Source organism: Chiroxiphia lanceolata, chromosome 18 (genome assembly GCF_009829145.1).
Source record: "Chiroxiphia lanceolata isolate bChiLan1 chromosome 18, bChiLan1.pri, whole genome shotgun sequence".
Classification (NCBI taxonomy): domain Eukaryota; kingdom Metazoa; phylum Chordata; class Aves; order Passeriformes; family Pipridae; genus Chiroxiphia; species Chiroxiphia lanceolata.
In genome coordinates this window covers 142738-151082 of record NC_045654.1, presented here as the reverse complement: position 1 = coordinate 151082, position 8345 = coordinate 142738, and positions in this window count along the sequence as shown.

Below are 8345 nucleotides of genomic sequence, written 5' to 3'. Positions count from 1 at the left end.
CTCCGTTCCCGCCAGCGCTCCTGGCAGCGCCGCAGCCCCGCTGCTTCCCACCGCCCCGCCCCGCCGCCGTCGGCCCGGCCCCGCCCCGCCGGAGAGGGGGGTCCCGGTGTCGTGCCCGGCCCGGCCCGGCCCGACCCAGGCCTGTGTGCGGAGCCGAGCTGCCGTGCCATGCCCCCGAGGCTCCGGGCTCCCTCCCGTCCCGGTCTCCACGCCGGTGCCGGGGAACTCGGGTCTGGCCCACCTGCGGTGGCACACCCGCTACGGATGTATCGCTGCCCGCAGAGCGTCCCCTCGCCCAGCCCGAACCGGCTGCAGTCCTGTCGCGGGGACTTCCCGCTCACAGAAGCTGCTGCACCCCTGGCTTGTGGGATGCGGGACAGAGACTCACCAGCACCTCCTGCCCGGGGGTTCACACCATGGGGTGCCCCTGCATGCTCTGGAGGGCTATTTGAGCTGCTCCCTGATATCCCCCAGGATTAATGCCCAGGGCACCCTCAGAGCCCCCCACCTGTCCGGGGTCCCTGGGGATGTGTTGCCTCACAATGCTCGTTCCAACTCAGAAGGTGCTTGTGGTATCCTTGTCCTCCCAATCCCATCCCAGATGGCAGTGCCAGGACAGACAAGCCCGGGTGTCGGACTGTCAGGAGGATCCCATGGAACCCCAAGCTGCAGCCCTGCTCGGCAGAGGACAGGCTTTGTTGCACTTAATCTTGTTTCTGGGCAAAGGCCAGAAGTATTCACTGGAGAGGACTAAGCTCCTGCTGTCACACAGAGGTGCTGTGGGCTCTGCAAAGCTCCCTGCCCTGACCAGCAGAGACCAAGGGACTTTCCCCAGAGCAGGTCACAGGGATTCAGTTCACTGCTTCTCCGGGAGTTCCCAGCAACCTGTGGAGATGCATGGGATGGAGCAGGACCACATCATCCCCTGACACAGGAAGGACCCAGAAAGGCGAGAAAGATGGGGTGTGGTGGAGATACCTTGAAGGTCCAGCAGTTTCCATATTGGGAGTGTTGTTGGTTCAGATATCTCACTCCACACTGTTTGACAGTGTGGGTCTTCAGCTGTACTGGCGTCCCAGAGCCCTTTGCTCCCCTTGGCTTCTCAGCAGCTCTCCACTCTTCAGCCCTGAGCAGCATCAGGCTTCACTGGAGCATGGCAGCCCATTCCCAAGCAACTGAGCTAAAGCCAACCCCCTCCAAGCACTGTGTCCCCCCGCACAACGCCACTCTCTGCCAGCCTCAGCAGCAACATCATTTCACTTGCTGGATGAGCCCTGTGCTGGTCTGGGGTCTGTCCTGCCTGCAGCTCTGCTGCAACATAGCCCCTCCGGGAGCAGGCACCAGCACACTCAGAGGTCTGCATCCCCTGCAGCTCTGCTGTCACATGGGAGCCGGCACCGGCACATACCCAGCTCCTGGTCATCAGGCAGCATAGCTGGCAGCAGCTCTCCTGCCTTTGGAGTGTGGGGGGGACCCCACTGCCAACCTTGAGCTAGTGGAGGGACATCAAGTTTGTTTCCCAGCCCCTCGCCCAGCAGCAGCACTGGGCCTTCCCACACAGAGCACCCAGCCACAGAAGCATGCTGAGCTGTGTGGATAAAGCAGTCTGGGGTGCTGGGTGCACAGCTTTCGGCACTTGCAGTGGCACTCATCTTGCCTCTGCTCCCACAGGTCTCCAACATGCCTGGTTCCATTCCCCCCAGATAGTGACCCTGTCACATCCTCAGTGACCTACTGCCAAGTGCCACAGCACCCCTGGGGCTCCCCAGGGGTAAGGTGGGCATGCAGCCAGTCAAGCACAGACTCCAAGCAGACCTTATTCCACGTGGCGTAGCAAGGAGAGATTTACAAACCCCTCAGAGAGACCAGGGGCTCTGGCTCCAGGCCTGGCTCTGGGAGGACTGTGGGTGGCTGCCTAGTGCACTGGCATGGGGCAGGTGAGTGGGTGATCTCACTGGCTTGCAGCAACCACAGGTGCTGTTGTGTGTTCTGTGCCAGCACAGGGGGGGGGGCATCATCCAGTAGATGGGATGAACCTGCACCAGGCCTGGGTGAGTGCACAGGTCCTAGAGGCTTCCCCAGCCAGGGCACCAGTGCAGCAAGAGGAGGAGGGGCAAGAGTCCTTTGGGTTCCCTTTGGAGATGCAAAACATAATGTCAGATACCGATTATGGAATTTTATTGTGCAAGCATGTGTCTGAAACCGGTCAGGACACCTGTCTGACTCAAGGGTAGGGACCTGACTGTAGTGCCAGGCAGGGAGAATTCAATCTCCTTTGGGGCACGGCCCTTCCCCTGGGCACAGCAGCAGAGTGCAAGGCAGGCATTACCCTGCTGTCGTGGCAGCACAGACCCACCAGCAGCGCAGGGCCGCAGAGGCTGCTGGAGCCTGGCAGCAGGCAGAGAGGAGCATCCTGGGGCCCCTTTCTTCCCTTCTGGAGCTTTCATGGCTTCATGCCTCCTCTCCTGGGAACTTCTGACACCCACAGACCTGTGTCCATCCCACTGTCCCCACACCCAACAGTTTGTGACCGCTCCTGAAGTCACAAGTTGGCTGGACCTAGCTGGCCTCACTCCCAGAGGAAGCCTGGGAAGATGTTTGGGCCAGGCACCCATTCCTGGCTGACAAAAGCAGCTGGATGAGCTCAGGGAGGAGGAGGAGAAAGAGAAGGGAGAGAAGAAGGAGGATAGCTCTTGGCTTCACTGCACTGTGCTGTTCACTTGTGGCCCACACACGTGAAGCCTGATGCCACCACTCCTCTGTGTGTTGACACCAGGGCAGCTCCTACAGAGCATCATGCTATTATCAACAGTGACATCATGGTGGCTGAGTTTTGGAGGTCTCAAAACTGCTATCCAGGGAAACCCATGGCAGAGAACCCTGGTAGTCACCAGCTCCCTGAGACTGCAGGGGAAGTTGATCTCTCTGTGCCTCCTCCTCCTCTCCCTCCTGGGCATTGCAGCCTTGGGTGTAAGGATGTGCTAAGATCCTCCTGGATACTAGGTCCCTGGGCACTATGCAGCTTGGTTAGTGCAGAAGCTGGCATGAAGACAGGCCAGAGCAGCAGGACCTGGGGTGGATGAAGGGCTGTCCCCCCTCAGAGTGACAGATGGACCTGTGCATGGGCGCACACCACAGAGGTGAGGCAGGACAAGGGATGGGTGAAGGGCTGCCCTCACGTGTGGATGGAGGCTGGGCAAGGGAGAGTGGCCTGGGTGATGCATGGGAAGGTGTCCGTGAAGCAGTGGACACACAGCACAGCCAGAGGTGGGAGGGCAGTAGCATGGCAGCTCTGCTGCAGCTAGGCCAGCCACAGGGACCATCTGCCTGCTCAGAAGTAGTGCCACTTGCTTAGGACAGGGCACTTATGCACAAACACATGTCCCCATTTCTCAGGCGTGACTCACATCCTTCTGAGAGCCAGGGTAGGATCAGGTGTGATGGATTCCTCATATCCTGCTGCTGGCAGGGGCACTGGGCAGCCTCCTGACTGCCATGGGGTGCTGCATCACCAGAAATAGGGAGGAGCTGTGTGATAAGGAAGGTCCCGCTTCTGGGGTGCCACACTACCCAAGGAGGAGCAGTGCTGCTGTGGGTATGGAGGGCTGCAGTTGACATACCTGGCTGGCCCGGACAGGGACCAGCACGTGCAAAGTACACACTGCTTCCTTATGAGCTAGAAGCAATTTGCCCCATGTGCAGATCTCCTGGGCTGGATCTCTGCTGTGCCTCTCTACCTGCATACCGAAAGAGAATGGGCAGATCTGTCCATCTGTCTCCAGGCTCTAGTCTGTTGCTCATGCTGCCTGAGGTGTGGGTGCCCCAGCTGAGGCCAGGTGTGTGTGACAGTGGCTGCAGCATGGGCACACTGAGGATCAGGGCACAGCCACTTCTTGCTGTGCCAGGGGTCCAACTGGCACAGGAGCTATGCTGGCAAGTCCCTGGGGGTTCAGCCTGCACAGGGCACACACCTGCACTCCTGGTGGAGCCTCTCTAAAGGGTAGGTCCACACACGAGGTGCTGGGTGAGCACCCTCCCTGCCCATGCCCACCCCAGTCCAGCTCACCTCTTGCTGCGAGGCTGCAGCAGTGGGGCACTGAGCCCCACCACAGCCTTGGCTGGTAGCAGTTAAACCCCAGATAAGTGAATTCATTTCCCTCTGCTCACCTTTGGCCTCTGTCCCATGCAGAGTTCCCCAAGGATCCTGTGAAACAAGCACTATCTGTCCCACTGCCTGCCCTGCCACAGGAGACAGCAATGGGGACTGCGTGGACCCCTCTGCCAGAGTCTGTCCTGAGGCACCACATCTACAATGGGAGCCTGGATTTGCTTCTGCTGCAGTGCCTCTGACACTGCCTGTTCCTCCCTGGGCACCTCTTGGTCATGAATGCACCTTGTTTGTGCCCCCAGGAAGGAGTGGAGAGTGAAACACAGTCAGTAACCAGCACTGTGGGAACCCAGCAACCCATGGCGCTGCACAGCACCCTGCAGCACAGGATGCAGCCACAGGCAGGACACTTGTGTCCACCAGGAGCAGAGGGAGCCCGGAGACAGAAGCTGCTGTGGAGCTAGCATCTGCTCAGGACATGGCCCTCCAGGCTGCAGCCTGCTCCCTGGCAGTGGCCCTGGGGAACTGGAGTGCTTGGAAATGGTCAGGACCTTGGTGTCAGCATCTCCAGAGACCACAGGGCTGCCAGCCTGCAAGGAAGAATGGGAACCTCCTTTCTGCACTGTATGCTGGCATTTCCAGATGGATCTGCCCATGGCAACACGTGTGCCCAGGTTGAGCACATGGTCCCTGTCCTGCTGCACAGCCGCTGCCGCCAGTGCCTGCAGAGGCATTCTGTGGTGTCCGAGCTTCCCACAGAGCTGTGCCCCTGTTCAGCTGGTACTGCTGGGCTGCAGAGTTCCCTTCCAGCCTGCCCAGACCTCCAAATATCCCTTGTCTGACTCTCCGCCTTCCTACAATGGGTTGTACTCACAAAGCGTGCTGACACCTAGAGATCTGACCCGGCTGTGCTCTTCAGCTGGAGCAGCGTTAGGAACCACGCCCTAGGGGACCACAGCTCCTGGCCATCGAAGAAACTCCACCTGGAGCTGAAGGGAAATACCCAGTGCTTTCAGAACAGAGGGAGGCTCCAGCTCAGCCACAGCTCTGGGAGCTCACATGAAGTCCTGGCTGTGTGTGACAACAAGGGAGGCTGCTTCAGTATTTCCACAGACAGGACATTCCTGAGAGGTGACCCAATAGCACTTCCCCCCTCCTGCCTTTCCAATTTATTTGTCACACTGAGTGAACACAACTATTTCTTCTCTTTTTGAGACACCTCTAAAGCCTATAAATCACAATGTTGAGATCTGCTGTGGCCAAGAAAGGAAGGGTTTGGGAAAAGGACATGCATTTAGGAAAGATGCAGTTCCTGGTGACTTACCCCTAAACCCTAGGCTCCAGACACCTCCAAATATTGCTCAGCCTGGAGAAGAGAACGCTCTGGGGAGACCTCATTGCAGCCTTGCAGTACTTAAAGGGGGCGGATTGTGATAGGACAAGGGGGAACGGTTTTAAACTGACAGTGGAGAGACTTAGATTAGATTAGACGTTAGGAAGAAATTCTCCCCTGTGAGGGTGGTGAGGCCCTGGTACAGGTTGCCCAGCGAAGCTGCGGCTGCCCCATCCCTGGAAGGGTTCAAGGCCAGGCTGGACGGGGCTTGGAGCAACCTGGTCTAGTGGAAGGTGTCCCTGCCCATGGCAGGGGGCTGAACGAGATGAGCTTGAGGTCCCTTCCTGCTGAATCATTCTATTATTCTGTGAAACATGACACTTCCAGGGCTTTCTCAGAAGACCAAATAGCCATCTGCATCTCCAAGGACCCTGCCTGTCAGTTAGGGGTTTTTGGCCACCAGGATGCTAGGGGGCAGCCAAGGAATTGGTTTTCAGACTGCCCTAAAAATGGCTTCATTCATAAGCTTTGTGGCAAGAGCAGGATGACTCTTCTTGCAGGGAGGGGTTTGGGAAAGGTCCTCCAGGTCACTAGGACTAGAGAAACCAAAGTGGCACTGCTGTACCACAAGCAAGGCCTGGGCAGAGTTTGTCAAACCCCCTGGGCTGTCCAGGTCCTCTCTGCAGCCTCGTGCCGAGGCAAACGGACTGCTCCTCACAGAGCCGCAACACTGTGTGCATGGAGGGAGACGCAGCCCCAAGTGCAGGGTCTCGCACAGCCCACGCTCATAGGCTGGCTTTGGGCAGCCCTGGCTACGGACAGAGCTTCTCCTCCAGGACTGGGCAGCTGGGGACAAACCTGCCTCAGCACTTAGAGGTCGCTCTCTTGCGGGTCCCTCGCAGCATGGAAACAGCATCGAAGGCACCAGTGCCACATGGCTCCAAGAAGCCTGGAATGTTATGGAGCACCTGTACAAGACCAGACCTGTTATTTGCCAATAAGCCAAATCACGCACTGACAAAGGGCAGTCGGTCGGGTGCGCTGCCCCAAGTGGGTCACATCCTGCCACCTGGTGCAAGCCTGGCTGTGTGACACACCTCTGGGCTTCCTGCAGCTCACGGTCAGTGATGGCTAACCCGTGCTCCAGGACTACCATGTCCTTATAGGCCAAGAGGATGAGCTTTGATCTGCTGCTCTCTGGTGACAGCTCTGGTTGCCTCTGCACCTGTCCCAGGCAGGGGCCCTTCTGTCTCATTCACCATGTGAACTATTTCAAGACCAGGCTCTTTTCTGAACATATTTTGTCCTTATATTCACTTGATTCTCCACTAGGACAGTCATAAGGAATTAAGAAAACTTGGTGAGATATTCCTGACTGTGTTCTTCAGGGCTTCTCCTCCCCAGGACCATCCTTTCCCTTGCCCACAGCTCCATGCTATATTTTCTTGCATTACCTGAGTCTCGCAGGCTCACCATGACAAAGTATTTCTTGACAATGCTGTACCTTCTGTGTGCAAAACATCAAATGCTTTCCTACCTGCAATAAACCTCACTAGTTACTGTTCTCTTCCATTATTTTTATAGCTGTTCATAGACTTTTCTCTGATGCAGAGATGGTTGGACTACCAACATCCTTCTTCTATTCCCTCCTTGCTTTGCACAAGCTCAGATATGAAAGCTGTAGACTGGAGACCGACTGCATAGGGAGCGATAGTCTCATGAGAGGGTTGGCTTTGCTTCTTCTTGTCTTCTTGTCTAGACAGTTTATGTAAGAAAGAACTGAACAGCCGTCTGGTCAGGAGTCTTCCCTGCCGAGCTGTGACTCTGCCAAGTCTTGCACCGGACTCCTAGTCCTTGCTGCTATGCCTAGTATACTGCAGACAGGCTGAGCTCTTGCATTAAAATGCCCCGTCCACCCACAATGAGATTGCTAGCACTCCATTCAGTGTTTCACATGTGGTCTCCAATTCACTTTGAATATGGAAGATTAATTTATCCACTGCAAAGCCAGTATGAACAGGTCCTTATCCTGCAGCAAATGCTCCCCACCAGCATCCCGTGTTGCTCTGTTGGCTTTCTGTGATGTACTTTCCTACTCTTCTCTTTTCTGGAGGTCATTTGCATAAGTCCCAACTTTGGTAACTGAACTTCGGTCACCTGCAGCTCCAGCATGTGTGCAGGTCACAAACCAGCACTTTGCTCCTTGTGACCCAGCTGACAGCTGCACCCTAATCCAGCTATTGCCTTCCATGATATTCCTTCTCCCTCTTCAGTGGTATGATGGCATGATGGCATACACAGAAATCTTACAATAAACTTTCACAAAAACTCTGACATTTCTCGCAAGTCATGCCTGCATTTGAAGGACCCTCAGGCTGTGCCTGGTCCCTCGAGAAGCTGCTCTGCCTGCCACCCAATCCATGCCCCATTCCTGTCCCCACTCCAGCAGCTGTCATGCAGAACACAACAAACAGCTGCCAGAAAGCAAAACCTCCCAATCCCCTCTCAGTGTTTACATTTTTTTCTTACACACCCACACACTTTTGCCAGCCTGCAAATCATCAACTTGTTGTTACAATGCTCTTTCTCTTCTCCCAGTATCTGTTAAGATGTTTCCTGGTCCTGGGTACACGTGGTAAAGTGAACCAGCAAAATGATGAAGGATATCACCAACATTCACTGAGACCATAAAATGGATCAAAGACTCCAGCTGATGTTACAAAAACTCCTCACAATTCGTAAGAGGCTCCTGCTGAAGACTTCCCAACCCACCCCATGGAAACACAGCAGGTACTGTCAGACTGGTCGCTGAGGAAACACCACAGAACACACACTTCTATAACTGCCAAACTATAGTTTGGGTCCTGCCAGAAGCAAAAAGAAGGAGGCAACTAGTCTCACCAA